This window comes from Patagioenas fasciata, chromosome 33 (genome assembly GCF_037038585.1).
Source record: "Patagioenas fasciata isolate bPatFas1 chromosome 33, bPatFas1.hap1, whole genome shotgun sequence".
Classification (NCBI taxonomy): Eukaryota; Metazoa; Chordata; class Aves; order Columbiformes; family Columbidae; genus Patagioenas; species Patagioenas fasciata.
In genome coordinates, this window is record NC_092552.1 from 1999019 (window position 1) to 2014608 (window position 15590).

A 15590-nucleotide genomic window follows, 5' to 3' on the forward strand; every position below is an offset into this window, starting at 1 on the left:
GCAGTCCAAGGCATGCAAATCTCAGCCATGCCTATCGATCCTGAAATGGCAACAAAAGGAACGGGGTATAAATTAATGATTTTAGGCAGGTGCTGGCTAACTTTGAAGTCAAAGCACGAATCAATGGGATAAAAAGCAAAAAGGGGAACTGTGAGAAATGCAGCTGTGGTTCGTGCTGAGAAGATGTTTAATGTTTACAGATATAACCAAATGGGGCACGGGCTCTGAACCTGGAAAAGGAAAAGGTGGTGAAGTTCTATGTAAAAAGTTAGGAAACTTGTTTATGAAGTTATATTGATAGAGGGAAATAACATTTTAAAGGGTTAACCAACTACATAGTAAGAGCCTACTAACGAACTAACACTTTAAGCCACAGAATGAATATCTAGTTCAGAACTGTATGTAAGCAATTGTGCTAGGAATCTTTAAAGGGCCAGGAGTAAAATCCCAGCGCGTGGTGCGTGTGCGTGAAGCAGCTCCGGGAGCGCTCGCCCCGGGCTCTGCCGCAGCACACGTTGTGTTCCACGCACAGTCTGATGCCCACGCTCCCGGCTCGGTCCGTCTGTCCCGCTCCCGGCGCCTTGTCCGGCTGAGCAAGGGCTCGGACTGCGGGCGGGCTGAGGGCGGGGCAAGGGGGCGCGCGCGGAGCGGCGGCGAGCTGCGATTGGCCGGCTGCGGGCGGCGCGTGCCGCCGCGAGGCCGCGTCCGGTCGCCGTGGTGCCGGCGGAGCCGTCGCCGCCGTTGGCGTGGGGGCGAGCGGTCGGTGCGAGAGAGAGCGGGAGTGCGGGGCTGGCGGAGCCGGCAGCAGCCCTGCCTGCGGACGCGGACACAGCGCCATGTGCGGGATCGGCTGCGGGCCCTGCTGCGGACGGGTATGAGCGAGCCGGGCCCCGCCGCCCGCCCTCCCCAGGTAAATTGTCCCTTTAGTGCTAAAAAATGTAATAGTTCTTTTTGCAGTTTCACTTCATAAAAGGGATTTGTGTAATGCTTTCTCATTTCTTAAAAGGCATGGCTAAAAAAAAGAGATTAAATTTGAAATATAGTGTGATATATCACACTGAGGAAGGAAAACCATGAGCCAGCACTGGGCCCTTGTGGCCAGGAAGCCAATGATACCCGGGGTGGGTTAGAAGGGGGTGGTCAGTAGGTCAGAGAGGTTCTCCTGCCCCTCTGCTCTGCCCTGGGGAGACCACACCTGGAATATTGTGTCCAGTTGTGGCCCCTCAGCTCCAGAAGGACAGGGAACTGCTGCAGAGAGTCCAGCGCAGCCACCAAGATGCTGAAGGGAGTGGAGCATCTCCCGTGTGAGGAAAGGCTGAGGGAGCTGGGGCTCTGGAGCTGGAGAAGAGGAGACTGAGGGGGGACCTCATTAATGTTTATAAATATGTAAAGGGTGAGTGTCAGGAGGATGGAGCCAGGCTCTTCTCAGTGACAACCAGTGACAGGACAAGGGGTGACGGGTACAAACTGAGACACAAAAGGTTCCTCTTAAATTTGACAAGAAACTTCTTCATGGTGAGGGTGTCAGAGCCTGGCCCAGGCTGCCCATGGGGGTTGTGGAGTCTCCTTCTCTGCAGACATTCAAACCCGCCTGGACACCTTCCTGTGGAACCTCAGCTGGGTGTTCCTGCTCCTGGATGAGCTTTCCAGGTCCCTTCCAACCCCTGACATTCTGGGATTCTGGGATTCTGTGAAAGGGTTATTAGACATTGGAACAGGCTGCCCATGGCAGCGGTGGGGTCACCATCCCTGGAGGGGTTTAAAAGGGACATAGATGAGGTCCTGAGGGACATGGGGCAGTGCCAGGGGTGGGTTGACGGTTGCACTCGATGGTCTCTTCCAACCAAAATGTTTCTATGATCCTATCTATTTTTTGCATTGTAATAGTGTCTGAATTTCAGGGTTCATGTGATCTTGTCCCGGTACTTTTGCAAGGACGTTAAAAGTAAATGTGTTGCTATCTGCAATTCAAAACTGTTTTTCCGTTGTTTTCTAACAGGCTCGGAACTTCCCCTTTCGGAACCTGTCTCTTTGGAGATGCTGGAGAAGACCAAGGAGGAGGACACCCAGGCAGAAGAGACACGAGGAAGATGTGGAGTCTCTGCACAGCCTTGAGGAGACTCTGACCAAGCCAACCAAGGAAGAAGTGGAGAGCCCAGAGTGTACTGAGGAGCCTCCAGAGCGCGTTGAGGAGACTCCAGAGCGCATTGAGCAGACTCTAAGCGAGACAAGAGAGGAAGATGTGGAGACTACAAGCAAGGTATCAGACAAAGACGCAGAGACTCCAGAGCGCGTTGAGAACGGTCTAAGCAAGGCAACAGAGGAAGACACAGAGACTGCAGAGTGCACAGAGGAGACTCCAAGCGAGCCAACTGAAGAAGACGTGGAGACTCCACAGAGCCTGGAAGAAAATGTGAGGAACCAACCTGGGGAAGACGTGGAGGTTCCACAGAGCGTTCAAGAGGCAAGTCACTGGTGCACAGACAGTTCTGTATGACTTAGGGATATTTTAGAGTTAAAAGAGGTAAAAAAAAACCAGAAAAGCAACCCCCAAAAAAACCCCAAACCCCAGCTTCCCCAAACCAGGATTTGGTTGCACTGCACTCAAATCCTTTCTAATTGAGTTGTTGCTGTGCTTAAGGCTATGGTAGTCAGTAAAGCCCTGAAACTTTAATTATTCAAGTGGTATGTATGAAGAAAAAGCATTATGTGGTTGCAGGGGGACCAGTATATGTATTTCTGAAGTTAATTGTTACATCTGTTTTCAATTCTCTAGTGCTTTGCTCCTCAACATGTATCAGCATGTTAATACAGCGGCTGTTAGTGGTGGGGTTCAGGAGATCTGGACTCTCTGGTTTAATTCTTACCTCTTTCATTGACTCGTGCAGTAAGTTGTGCACTCAGCTCCTCTCTGCTTTCAGTTAAAAGCCCAAAAAGGCCCAGGTAACTGAAGGCAGCTAAAAAGTGGCAACTGAAGTGAGCGTTGTTGAGGTGTTGTGAGATCCTGGTGCTGGCATGCTGGTGTCTGCAGCCTGCGCTTGTGCAGGGACCATGTTCCTTTCTCTCTGACTTGTTTCTCTTGGCCCTTTTCCTGGCAGAGCACAACTGAGGATGGAGCTGAAGACGCACAAGAAGGAGCTGTTGACTGCGACAGCCTGAGAAGAGCGCAGATCCAGCAGACTGACAGCGAAGGAGCAAGATGGCTCGGGGTGAGTAAAGCTGGCATGGTGGCCAAGCCCCCAGCTGATCAAAGTGTCCTCACTTCATTGCAATCGGTGCAGCTGTGGCAGTTTGAGCCAGAGGGTCAGGAGGTGGGTAGAACTTTCATGTTATGTTGCGATGTTTCTACATTTTCTTCAGGATCCAAGGCAATAATATAAGAACTTGCTTTGGTGTAGTGTCCAGGTTGGTAGTATAGAGACTTTGAGTGGCAGATTTCCCATCTCTGCCTCCTGTTTTTCCCGGGAGAAATAGCAGAAAGTATTTTTGACCTCCTGTACATTTTCCAGCTGATGGGAAGAGTTCTTAGTGATGCTGCATTTGTAGAGTGATTTGGAGGCTTTTCAGCTGAAAAGCGTTGGCTGGTAGTGGATGTGTCTGAGAGAAATGCAGCTCTAACTGAAAATTTCATAGAACCCGTGTTGAAAGGAATACAACTGGTTTTGTTCATTTTGAGTGAGTTGGGCTTTATTACCAATTCCTTTAAGTACTGAGAAGCTTGAAACCTTGCTTAGTATTTTCTTGTAGAGGTTGGAGTAAGTGAAGGAACTTAGATCTTTCATGCTGCAAGAAGTCTGACAAACCTTTCTTAAACTTCTGGATGCTAAGAAAGCATCCGGGGTTTTTGAATGGTTGGCCCTGTTATGAGAGAATGGTCAGTTTCAAAGGCAACCAGGAGATTACAGGTTAAGCACTGGAAACACTTGGCTGTTTCAATAAGAAATGTCTTGATTGTCCTCCAGTATTTGATACAGTATTTGGTGTTTGGAGAGCCCAAACCGACAAAATTGTTTAGTAACTAGAGATGGACTATTCCTGTGAAAAGGTGGAATGGAATCTGTGTTTCGTTGTGCAAGCTCTGTCGGGGCTCTGGCTTCTGTCTGAGTTTTGTGCTTTGTCTTTGTTTCCACTTTGTAGGCTGAAGGGGACCAGTTCCCTGCAGGACACACTGTCAGCCCGGACGAGACGTGCAACAGCAGGGCCCTGAAAGCTGGAACTTTGGAAAAGCTGGTGGAGACGCTTCCGACGGCCTTTGCCGATAATGACTTCACATACATCAGCATCTTCCTCTCCACGTACAGGGCCTTTGCTTCCACCAGCACAGTCCTGGAACTGCTCCTGGACAGGTGAGAGCCGGGACAGAATGGAAACTGAGCCGTCATTTATTATACACGACAGGGGGATGTTGACAGAAAAGAATCCTGCAAAATTCAGGATTTCAGCGTAAACACACCATGTGTAAATGCACGTTGCCCACATCCCAAATCTCATTAAAGCTTAAGCGCCAGGTGGGGTCTGACCGCTAAGGAACCAAACTGGGACCGACACAAGAAAACCAATACAGCTTGTCCCTTAAAAAAAGACCAGTGCACGGGGGATATGTGCAAACCCTTCATCTCTGCCGCAGCTTCCCCAGCCACGGTGGAATTGTCCAGCATGAAGCCCTTGTCTTCATGCCAATTGTATATGAATATGCCAATATCTATATGTTTATGCCAATTGTATATGGATTACGCTGTTTGGGTTGCTCAGTAGAGGTTCCTCTAAACAGCCATCTCATTTTTTCAGATACGGAAACCTGGAGATCTCGGGCTCTGAAGAACATGGAACCCAGAATTCCCCCGGATCCAGCACAGTGCTCAGGACGTAAGTTTGGTTTTGCAGCGCCCAGCGAGCCCCAGTCAGGGTTCGGTGCTGGAGCGGGACGTGGGCAGCAGAGCTGTTGTTTCATTTGACAATTCACAGCCCTGTTTGCTTCAAGGAGCTTGTGTAAAGGCCAAGTATCAGCTGTCTCATAACACATCCAATAATACAACGCAGAGAAAATATGAATGACTGCGCTGGTTTCTCAAGGTGTAATTGAAGAAGCAGCCTTTAGTTTCCTATGAAGTATTATCTTAATAATATTTCTTGCCTAAAAAGAACAAATTAAATTCTGTGCTCACAGAAGTGTCCATACTGCCCTCACGTGGGGGATGAATGTCTCAGTGTTCCTGTTGTTATATTAGGTACAGATCCATGCGATTGCATCAATACCTGCTGCATACAACCCATGTGTTCTCTCTGAATTTGCTCACAGTGCGATGGCATCGATTTTACAAGCCTGGCTCGACCAATGTGCCGACGATTTCCGAGAGCCGCCCGAGTACGTGTGTCTGCAGAAGGTGCTGAGTTATCTGAAGAAGAACATGCCCGGCTCTGACCCGGAGAAGAGGGCGCAGAACCTCCTGGAGCAGTTCCAGAAAGAAGAATGGGAGAATGATGGTAAAGTACCTTTCTCTGCTGTCTGTGTGTTCTCCCAGCGTCAAGCCTGACACATCCCCTTATCCAGAGCACAAAGCTTCCTGTGCCGTGAGCCGAAAAGTCGTAAGAGCTCACGTGGTATGTGAATGAGTACTGGAATCAACTTCCAGCCTTAGTAGGCAGACTGAGTTCTACTACATGCATTTTTCTCACGTTACCTGCGTGTTTTTCAGACCCCGTTGGCTCTGGAGCGCATAACGGTAGGACTGGTGTGCAGAAAAGGCCCAGGTTTAGACTTAGTGCTGCGGCAGCCAAGGCTGCTGATCAATTCTGTACAGCCCTGCAGCCCTGAATCCAGCTCTGGTTTAGTGCCGAGTCCAGCCCAGGGCGTCCGGGGGCCTGTCCTGAAGCTGCTGGAGCCACGATTGGTTTCGTATATTTTGCATTACTTTCTCTCCTCATCAGTAGTACTAGCAAAGCACGTTTTAACTTTCCAACTGGTCTCTCTCCCTTCTCCTCCTCTTCCCTTGAAACGTGGACATAAGAGCATTCTCAGCGTAATATTTTGGGGGTATAACTGCAGTCTTGTCTCTTTGCAGTTCAGCTGTTTTTCAGAGTATAGAATGCGTAAATGCTGACAAGCAGATTATCAAAGTTCTGCAGTGTTAATAAGGAGTTGTTGTGGGGGGGTTGGTGGGTTTGTTCTTTCCAAAGAATGGTTAGTGAATGGGTTAAGGCACTTCTCAGCTAAGAGACCCTGAACAGCTCAGTTCTCCCTATTTCTTTTTCTTCTACCTTCTCTTTGCCCATTTAATCTTCTGGACCTTCTCTATCTCCCTAAAATATGCAGCACGGTGAGGCCGTTACCCCAGGCAGGTCCCTTTGCATGTTCTGTTCTTCTATGTAGTGATTTTCCAAATACCTGCTTTGATTACTTGTTTTCTGTATAAATTCACTGACTCGTGTTTTCCCCGCTGGCCAGACGCGTTCCACAGCCTTTCTCCCTGCACCCCGGACGAGGAAGAGGAACTGGAGATCAGCGGCCCAGAAGAATTCTCGCTGTCCCAAGAAGACCTGGTGGCAGAACAGCTGACATACATGGATGCGGTATGTAGATCATACGTATTACTTGAAATGCTCGGGGAAAGAGTTCTGGGCTTCTCATTGTTTGTTTGTTTGTTTTTTAACTTATATCGGTGTAAGTCTGTTGTTCCAGAACCGCTCTGTTGCTGGGACACAGAGCGCAGCTCTGCTTGGTTATCCAGACTTGCTTCATTGATTGGGCTTTTCCTTCAGTTCTTCTGAAGGTGTTTGTCTTTTTGTTATACAGTGTGGATGTAGACTGTGTGGCCTCTTTTGCAAAGTTTAGCATTTGACCCCTCAGAAATAGCGTATTTTGACTGTATCTTAGGCTACCTCACCTGAAGATGTAGAAGTACTTTGTAACTGTAGTGCTCCGATTTGGCTTATTTGTATCAATCTCTTTCAAAAGTATCATGATATAGAAATCTTTCCCCCTGGTAATGTAAGTGATAGAAAGGTGTCTTTTATTTTTCCAGGACAGTTTAGCTGACACTTCTTTTAGGGCGTCAGGCCTAAAGAGTTATACCAAAGTGTATATTTTAAACTGGAGAGAAAACCAATATTTCCCTTTTAATACCATACTGGATTCAGCTGCAGTTTGTACTGTAACCGTGCATTTCTTGCTGTGGGCAGTAGCGCTCCAGGCTGAGTTGGACACCTCTGTTTCCCTCTAGACACTCTTCCAGAACGTTGTGCCCCACCACTGCCTGGGCTGCATCTGGTCCCGAAGGGACAAGAAAGAGAACAAACAGCTGGCACAGAGCATCAGAGCCACCATCTCGCAGTTCAACGCCGTCACCAACTGCGTGCTCAGCACCATCCTGGAGAGCAAAGAATTAAAGACACAGCCAAGAGCGAAGATCTTGGAGAAGTGGATCCGTATCGGACGTGTAAAGCGTTTATTCGCGACTGTTTAACGTTCCTTGTGCGGGTGCCGTGGAGCTGGGAGGGGACAGGGGGGTTGTAGCGGGGAGTGATATTTTTGATGCTCAGTATTTGTAGAGCTGCCCGCTTAGCAGGGAGAATGTGCAGCAAGCAGGACACGGGGCAGACAGAAGAGCACTGGCTATTGGTGATGCTGACGTTTAACGCTCCTGTGTTTCTAACCGCTCCTTTCACAGCAATGTAGGATCCTGAACAACTTTTCGTCTCTGAAGGCCATCGTTTCCGCCTTGCAGTCCACCTCGGTTTATCGCCGGAAGAAGACCTGGGCCTGCGTTCCAAAGTAAGGCTGTGCAGTGTGTCACTGGATGTGTTTTGGTGCTTTTATCTTTTCTGTGCCCAACTGTTAACGATTCTTGAGAAAAAAATTGTCCCCTGGTCTGATTCAGAGTGCTTACAAACAACTTAAATCATTGAATCTTTTCCTGTACAGGGACACAATGCTGATGTTCGAAGAGCTTTGCGAAATCTTCTCCGACTGTGACAACTTTGCGACGAGCAGGGAGCTGCTGCTGAAGGTGGGAATGAGCTTGAGTTGCCAGGTTGTGATCTCACCCAAAGCCGAGCTCAGCCCTGTTCCTGACCAATGAGCTCCCGTATGCGGTGCTTTGGGGAAGACGGGTCTGTAAATCCCGGCTTTTCTGCTGGGGCGAGAGGTGCCGCACAGCGAGATTTGACGCAGAGGAGTTACGAATGAGCACTTTGGCTTATATACCGCTCTGTGCAGACATGAACCGCTGGCTGAGATACCAAGGATGATGTCGTGAAAGCATCATTTACAAGAGCGCTGTTTGGTGAAGCAGACTAGTTGTGTTTTGTTTGCTTCCACAGGAGTATTCTAATTAGTATAATTATGACTTCTCAGTCAATTAATCCACCATTGCTCTGACCGTTTGCAGGGAGTCACACAAGGCACGGTACCTTACCTGGGTACCTTCCTCACTGACCTCGTCATGCTGGACACAGCCCTTCAGGACTATCTCGAGGTAATTTGGGGCAATTTTTGGAATCCTAAATCTCCTCCCTCCCTTGCAGACACTGTGTCTGCTCCTGCATCTTCCACTGGGTGCTAGTGCAGTTCTTAAAAAGAGAGGAATGTATTTAACAAATAGACTCAGGTACACGAGTGCTGTGGCTTATCCTAGAGCTGGAAACGGGTCTTTGTAGAGGCCTTTGGTCAGGGCAGCTCTGGCCCGTCCCTTGGTGTCGCTACTTCATCCTGTTCATCCTGTTTGTGATTAACTCCAGCCGAGCCTGTGCTCTTCTCCTCTGATCCCTTCTCTGTCCTTCCAACAGGGCGGCCTGATCAATTTTGAGAAGCGGCGAAGGGTAAGTGGAACGGTGACTGTTCTGTGATCGTTAGTGCCTGACGCTCTCTGCTAGAGCGTTCTCTTGGCGAGGCCTGTTGTCTTTGCTGGGCGTATCCAACAGCCGCTCACGTTACTCAGAGGGTGAGGAAGGAACAGTCCCCGGCACGCTGTGAACCTCTGCCGGGCTGTGCGGGGCAGCGCGGGAAGAGAAATTCCTTTTAGATGCGGGCAGCAGGGGAAGAGGAGCCGCAGGGCACTCGCTGCCGCGGGAGTTACGTCTGGGGCACGTTCCCCCCGTTTGGTGTTCACGGGAACACGTTACACGAGCGTGTTCTGTGTGCTGGGAGCGCATCAGACCTGCTGGCGTGAGACCTTTGCTGGCCACAAGATGCAGTCTGTGACCATCTTCCTTGTGCTGCAGTAAATAGTTGTGGGTCAAAGGTGCAGCGAGCGAAGCGGGTACCTGGGACCGAGAAATCAAGGCTGAGCGTTGCCTTCCAGCCTGAGCCTTGTTGGTCAGAGATCAGTAGGAGCGAAGGTGCCGGGGTTTCCTCTGTCCGAGGGCAGTTTGTCCTGGATCTGTTGCTGCGTGTGTTTAGTGTATTAACGAGACTGGCTTGATTTTTCTAATTAGAATTCCTATTTTATTATTTGTTTTCTTAGGAGTTTGAAGTAATCGCACAAATGAAGCTGTTGCAGTCCTCATGTAACAGCTATTGCGTGACAGGAGATGAGAAATTCGTGCAGTGGTTTAGGAGGCAGCGGCATTGAAGTGATGAGGAGAGGTAGGGTCTCAGCCCAGCTGGCGAAGCAGCTTTTCTTCCCCCGCAGGCAGGTTCAGGTTCTCTCAGCCTTGAGCTCTGCGCTGCCAGGAGCTGCTCCCGGAGAGTGGAAATACACACGCACAGAGCTGCGCTCCTCCTCGTGGGGATGAACCCTCTGGGACGTGGGAGTGACCCAGGGCTTCTCAAATATGGCCACTTTGAGATATTTAACTAACGGTATTGCCTGTTCTGCAGTTTCCGTCTGTCACGTGAAATCGAAGGAGCAGCTCCTGACCAGAGCACCGCAGCGGGCAGAGCTCAGAAGAGCGTGGTGAAGAGATTCAGCCTGTGAGTACAACGGGGAGGGGGTTTGGTGTGTGAATATGAACTGGAATAAATCAAACACCAGCTGACAAACCTGGCTGGGGATCCAGAGCACTGCAGTGCTGCGAGGAGACACCGCCAGCTAGAAATACGTATTGCTGTTGTCTCTTTCTATTGGTGTAAGTAGCCAGGAGGGTTATCGACTAAAGACTTCAGAAATAACTCTAAGGTGTCAAACAAAGGAACGATTTTAGTGCTGGATTATAAATTCAATTCAAATTTGCAGCAGCAAAACAGAGCAAATAAGGATAGAGTCTAATTTGCTATACACACACAAACAATAGGCCACTCGAGATAGGAAAACACAACAGCAGGTCAGATTGTTGAAGCAAGTGACAGCTGTGCTCAGCCCAGCTCTGTTGTGCTTTCTTTTCTCCCCTAGGCCGTTCCTGGGCTTGGGGGTGAGCGCCCTCAGCACCCCCGTCAACGCGCAGCCCAAACCTGCTCCAGGTGGGAGCTCTGGGGACAGCACCGTCACCATCGTCCCTCCCACCGACACTGCTGAGGAGCCTCAGCACAAGGTAGGGCCCGGGCCCTGTGTTCAGCACAAACAGCCTGTGCGAGGCTGCTGACGCTGCCGGCGGCCCCAGGCGCTTGCCCAAGCCTGTGGATCTTGACTGGAGCGTTGCTGGCAGTGGAATGGAGGGACCTGAGCTCTGGGAAAGGCGATTTTGGGGGGAGGGCTCATGTACATCAGCCCAGCCTAATTCTGGGGCAGGCAGAGCAGCTGAGCAAGTGAGAAGCAGGTGAGGTCAGAGCTCACCAGCCCTGTGGTTTGACCTGCCAGGAACTGCCCAGACCAAGCCTGGGCTGGGCTGGGTTCCGTTCCCAGGGAGCTTTGTCCTGCAGACTCTGCTCTCTTGACCTAAGCTGCCTTAACTGGGTTGCCGAAGCCCTTGTTAAGGCTGTTGTGCTGAAGAGTGTCATCTTTAGCTTTTGGATCTTTGAAATTCAATGGTAATGAATGTGTTTGATCTCGTCTCCCCCCTTGCTGCCATCTGATGACAAGTGCTCCAAGAAGTGCCCCGGCCCCGTGACTCCCGTTCCATCAAAAGAAGTGCCGCCAGTCCTGCCAGTCTACAACCAGCAGAGCGGAGAGAGCTGCGTCATCCGCACCAGCGTAGAAGAGGACAGAAGCGGCAACATCTACAGGAGCATCCTGGTGAGCGGTGGGAACAGCAAAGCGCTGTTACTGTGGGTGGTGTTTTCACCCCAGGTGACTTGAATGGTGCTTTTAGTTTCGGAAACACCTATTCCCCGATCAGACCTCCTTGACAGGGAACGTGACCGATGTTACAAATCAAAACATGTGGAGCAGGGGATGAATGAGAGGTTTGCAAAGAGCATCTCTCAAGGTTTCTGGCTTTGAAATTGAAGCTTGTATTTGATCAACAATGCCAAGGGAAGCACTCTGAGCAAGTGCCGGCTTTGCTGCCCCTGCTCTTCTGCCAGCGCCGGCTGTTGTGTGTCCAGCTCAGCACTGGGGTGTGTGAGCTGTGACACAAGGTGCCCCTTCCCCAGCAAACCCAGCTCCAAGGCCCAGAATCTTTGCAGGACATCGCAGAAAGTGTTTAGCAGGGGAGACTGTGGATTAATGGATGTCTGCAAACAGCAGCTGGGGCAGCTCTTGCTGCGGATTCGATGGCTGCTGAGAACAAGGTCTCACCTCTCCGAGCGGTTGCTCAGGAGAGCAGAGGCTGTGATTCCCTGCTGCATTTCTAGAGCAGTGTCTGTTGTCTTGAACTAACTCCACCCCCAGGTGTCGCAAAGAGCGTGTTTTAGCGTCTGGCAGAATCTGCGACTTGGTTACCAAGCGACTCCTTGCAACTCCCTCTTTGCAGCTGAGTAACCAAGAGAAGGCTCCTGCTGTCACCCAGCGAGCCGTGGAGAAGCACAACCTGCAGTCTGGCTCGGCTGAGGATTACGAGCTGGTCCAGATCATCTCCGAGGACAAAGGTGGGGAAGCAGAACTCTGCTGCTGCTGCTGCTTGAAGAGCTCTGCTGCATTTTGCCGGCAAGAGTAACATGCGGAGCGACGTCAGAAACGCCATCGCCACGTTGTCCCAGCTGCCGGTGAGAATAAACCCCCAACGCTGAGTGGGGCGCCCATGAACGCTCGCTCTGCTCCCTCTCTTGCGGAGCTGGCGATCCCACCCAAGGCGAACGTGTTCTACGCCATGAGCACCCAGGGCAACTTCGACTGCATCCTGAGAAGAAAAGCTGCAGCACAGGAGGAGCCCGCACTTCATGGGTTGTAATGGCTGAGCTCTGGATAGGATTTACTGTTTATATCATAAGTATGTAAACTTTTTTCCCCCCAGTTTTAGTCTGGAGTTCATATATTTTAATATGTGACCTGTATATAATGTTTCAGCTTTGTATAATATTTAATATTTCTATAACGAGTATATTAACTTTTTTCCAGTTTTTGTCTGCAGTTAATGTATTTTAATACTCGATGTGTTTATCATATTTAATCTTTCCATACTTCTACAGAAACCTTCAATATTATATCATCTTTTTTCTACTGATGTCTGCTTGGAGTTCCTATATTTAAATAGCTTAGCTTTATAGCATATTTTAGCTTGTATAATATTCAGTATTCACAGAATAAGTACGTAAACTTTTTCCACTAATTTCTCCTTGGAGTTAATATATTGAAATGGTTTAGCTGTATATAGTATTTGAGCTTTATTTAATATTTTTTATTTAACATACTGATATTTAATATTTATGTGATATGTTTATTTAATGTACTAATGTTTAATATTTATTTAATATGTTTATTTAATGTACTAATATTTAATATTTATTTACTATGTACATAGACCTTCCCCAATAATTATTTTCTGGAGTTGATATATTTTATTACTAAATCTTTATACAATATTTGATCCTTGTATAATATTTAATATTTATATGATAAGTATATCAACGTTTTTCAACCCATTTTTGTCTGGAGTTAATGTATTTTAATGTTTCTTCTGTAGATAGTGTTTGAGCTTTATATCACATATCTAGAGATGCATATAAAATAAATAGAGAAACTTTTTTCCACCCTTTTTTTCTGGAGTTAATAGATACTAATAACTGAGCTTTATAGAACACATCATCTTTATTTAATATTTATAGAATAAATACTTGAACTTTTTTCCACCAATTCTTGTCTGGCATTAAAATATTCTAATATTTGATCCCTATGTCATATTCAATCTTTACATGGATGTAACATCTCTATCATAAATACGTCACTTTTTTTCCACTAATTCTTCTCTTGAGTTAATATATATTAAGATTTGAGCTTTTATATCATACATAATCTTTATTTAATACATAATCTTTATTTACATAAGAAATCTGTGAACTTTTTTCCCCCACCAATTCTTGTCTGGCGTTAAAATATTTTAATATTTGATCCTTATGTAGTATTTAGTTTTTATAGATATGTAACATTTCTATGACAAATACATAACTTTTTTCAACTAATTTTTGTCTGGAGTTAATATAGTTTAATATTTGATCCTTATATTTAATCTCTATATATTATTTAATGTTTCTATAAAAATACGTAAACATTTTTCCAGTATTTTTTGATCTGGAGTTACTAGGATTAATATTTAAGCTTTATATAATACATAATCTTTATTTAATATTTATATAATAAATACTTGAACTTTATTCCACCAATTCCCGTCTGGAGTTAGTAGATTTTAGTGTTTGATCTCTAGATAATATTTGATCTTTATATGATATTTAATCTTTATATAATATTGAATGTTTCTATAATAAATGGATTAACTTTTGACCACTAATTTGTGTCTGGAGTTAATATATTTTAATGTTTGATTTTGTATTCTATTTAATCTTTATTTAATATTTAATACTTATCTAATAAATATGCAAACGTTTTCCCACCAATTCTTGTCTGGAGTTAGTAGATTTTAATGTTTGATCTTTAGATCATGTTTGAGCTTTGTATAATATTTAATGTATCTATAATAAATAGATGAACTTTTTAACACTATTTTGTGTCTGGAGCGAATGTATTTAAATATTTGATCTCGTGTAACATTCCATCTCTCTATAACCTTTAATGTTTCTATGATAAATACGTCAACTCTTCCCGCTCCTCAGTGTCTCGTTCATCTCTTTTCCTCTCTGAGACTGCACCGCGGTCTGAGAGTTTCCACCTTTTCCCCGTTGTCTCCATCACGGCATTTGTTGCTCCTGGCAAAAAGACGACCCCGAATTTAAGCTGCCTCTTGCGTTCTGGTTGTACTTCAACTGCCCGGGGAGCCAGCACACTGTTGTCAGGTTGTCAGGTTCTGGTGACAGCCTTAGAACCGGTGACGTGCACCAACCCTGCCTGTGCCCTTGGTGTGAGCAGCTCCACTTGCTCCTCACCCTGGGGAAACTGCTCCTGGCTCCGGGTCTGTCACCCTCGCTGCGGGGTCTGCACCAGCCGGGGCTCCGGGGGCTTCGCTCTCGTGCTCCACAGCAGAGGACAAACCCCACGCTCACAGGAGAACACAATAACTCATGGAGCAGCTGAGCTTCACAGCAAAGGGGAAAAAGAGCAGAAAAAGAGCAGAAGAGCGGAGAAGGGTTTGCACTGGCTCCTGCCTTCCCAAAACACAGTCAGTGCTGAGCAGGGAAAGCCCGGACAGCACCAGCCCAGGAGCTGAAAGCACAAGTGCGGTCACCTGCTGAAGTGAAGGGTGTTTGGGGTTGCACTGGGAAGCAGTTTTAGTCCTTCTGGGGGACCAGCCTGGGTGGTGCTCACCGCATTGGGAAGAAGAAACCCAAAAGAACAAAACAAGTAGAATTTCTGGTAGATATGGGGGCAACACTAATGAAAACCTGAAAAGAAGAAACTCCAACCCCATGATGGGAGGGACCTTTTCTTGTTTTGTTAACTACAGAAACAGCTGTTGGGAGGGCAGGGAAAGGATGGACACGCGTCTCTCGAGTTAGAGGAGCCCTGACGGAAGAAAGAACCTGGAAAGTAACTCAAGAACCAGGGGAACTGAAATTGAAGTTGACACGGGATTGGTGATGTAACTACTATTAGTGTTATTGATGTGAATGCCCAGTATAAATGAAAATGAGAATGGCTTAATAGCTAAATGTGTTGAACCGAGTTGTATATGTAATTCTCATTTTATATTTGATGTTTAGGTTGTAAATGGACTGTGGTATAAGCATATCCACAAAGGGAACTTACCGACAGGATTGTGTAAGAAATGTCTAAGAACAGAAGATAAGGAAACCGGGGCTCGGTTGAGGATTCCAGTTGCCGCTGGAAGAATAGAAAAAGAATAGCGGAGAATGGTGGGAGGTATTTACTGAAGGGGTGAATGGGAATTTAGAGCCCACCAGTGATGAGGAGAACAGAGTGCAGACAGAGAAACCACATTCCGTGTTGCTCCTGTTGTTCCTGGGAAGTGAAGGCCAAGAGTTGGGAAACGATAAAAAGTCGCCACGCTAACGGTAAAAACAGGAAAGGCGGGGACACGGCCCTTGCTGCCGAGAAGATGACGAACTCGGCTGCGGCTGCAGCCTGGTCGGCCAGAGAGGCAGAGGGTGCAGAACCCTGGACCTGATCCCCTTGCTGGCAGTGGTGACTTATTGTTCCCAACTTAGC

The 15590-nt window shown here is 47.3% G+C and overlaps 1 pseudogene; it reads left to right on the plus strand.

Moving 5' to 3' along the window:
- The first annotated feature begins 719 nt into the window (after positions 1-719).
- LOC136115810 (ral guanine nucleotide dissociation stimulator-like 1) lies at positions 720-13008 on the plus strand (annotated as a pseudogene).
- The last annotated feature ends 2582 nt before the right edge of the window (positions 13009-15590 follow it).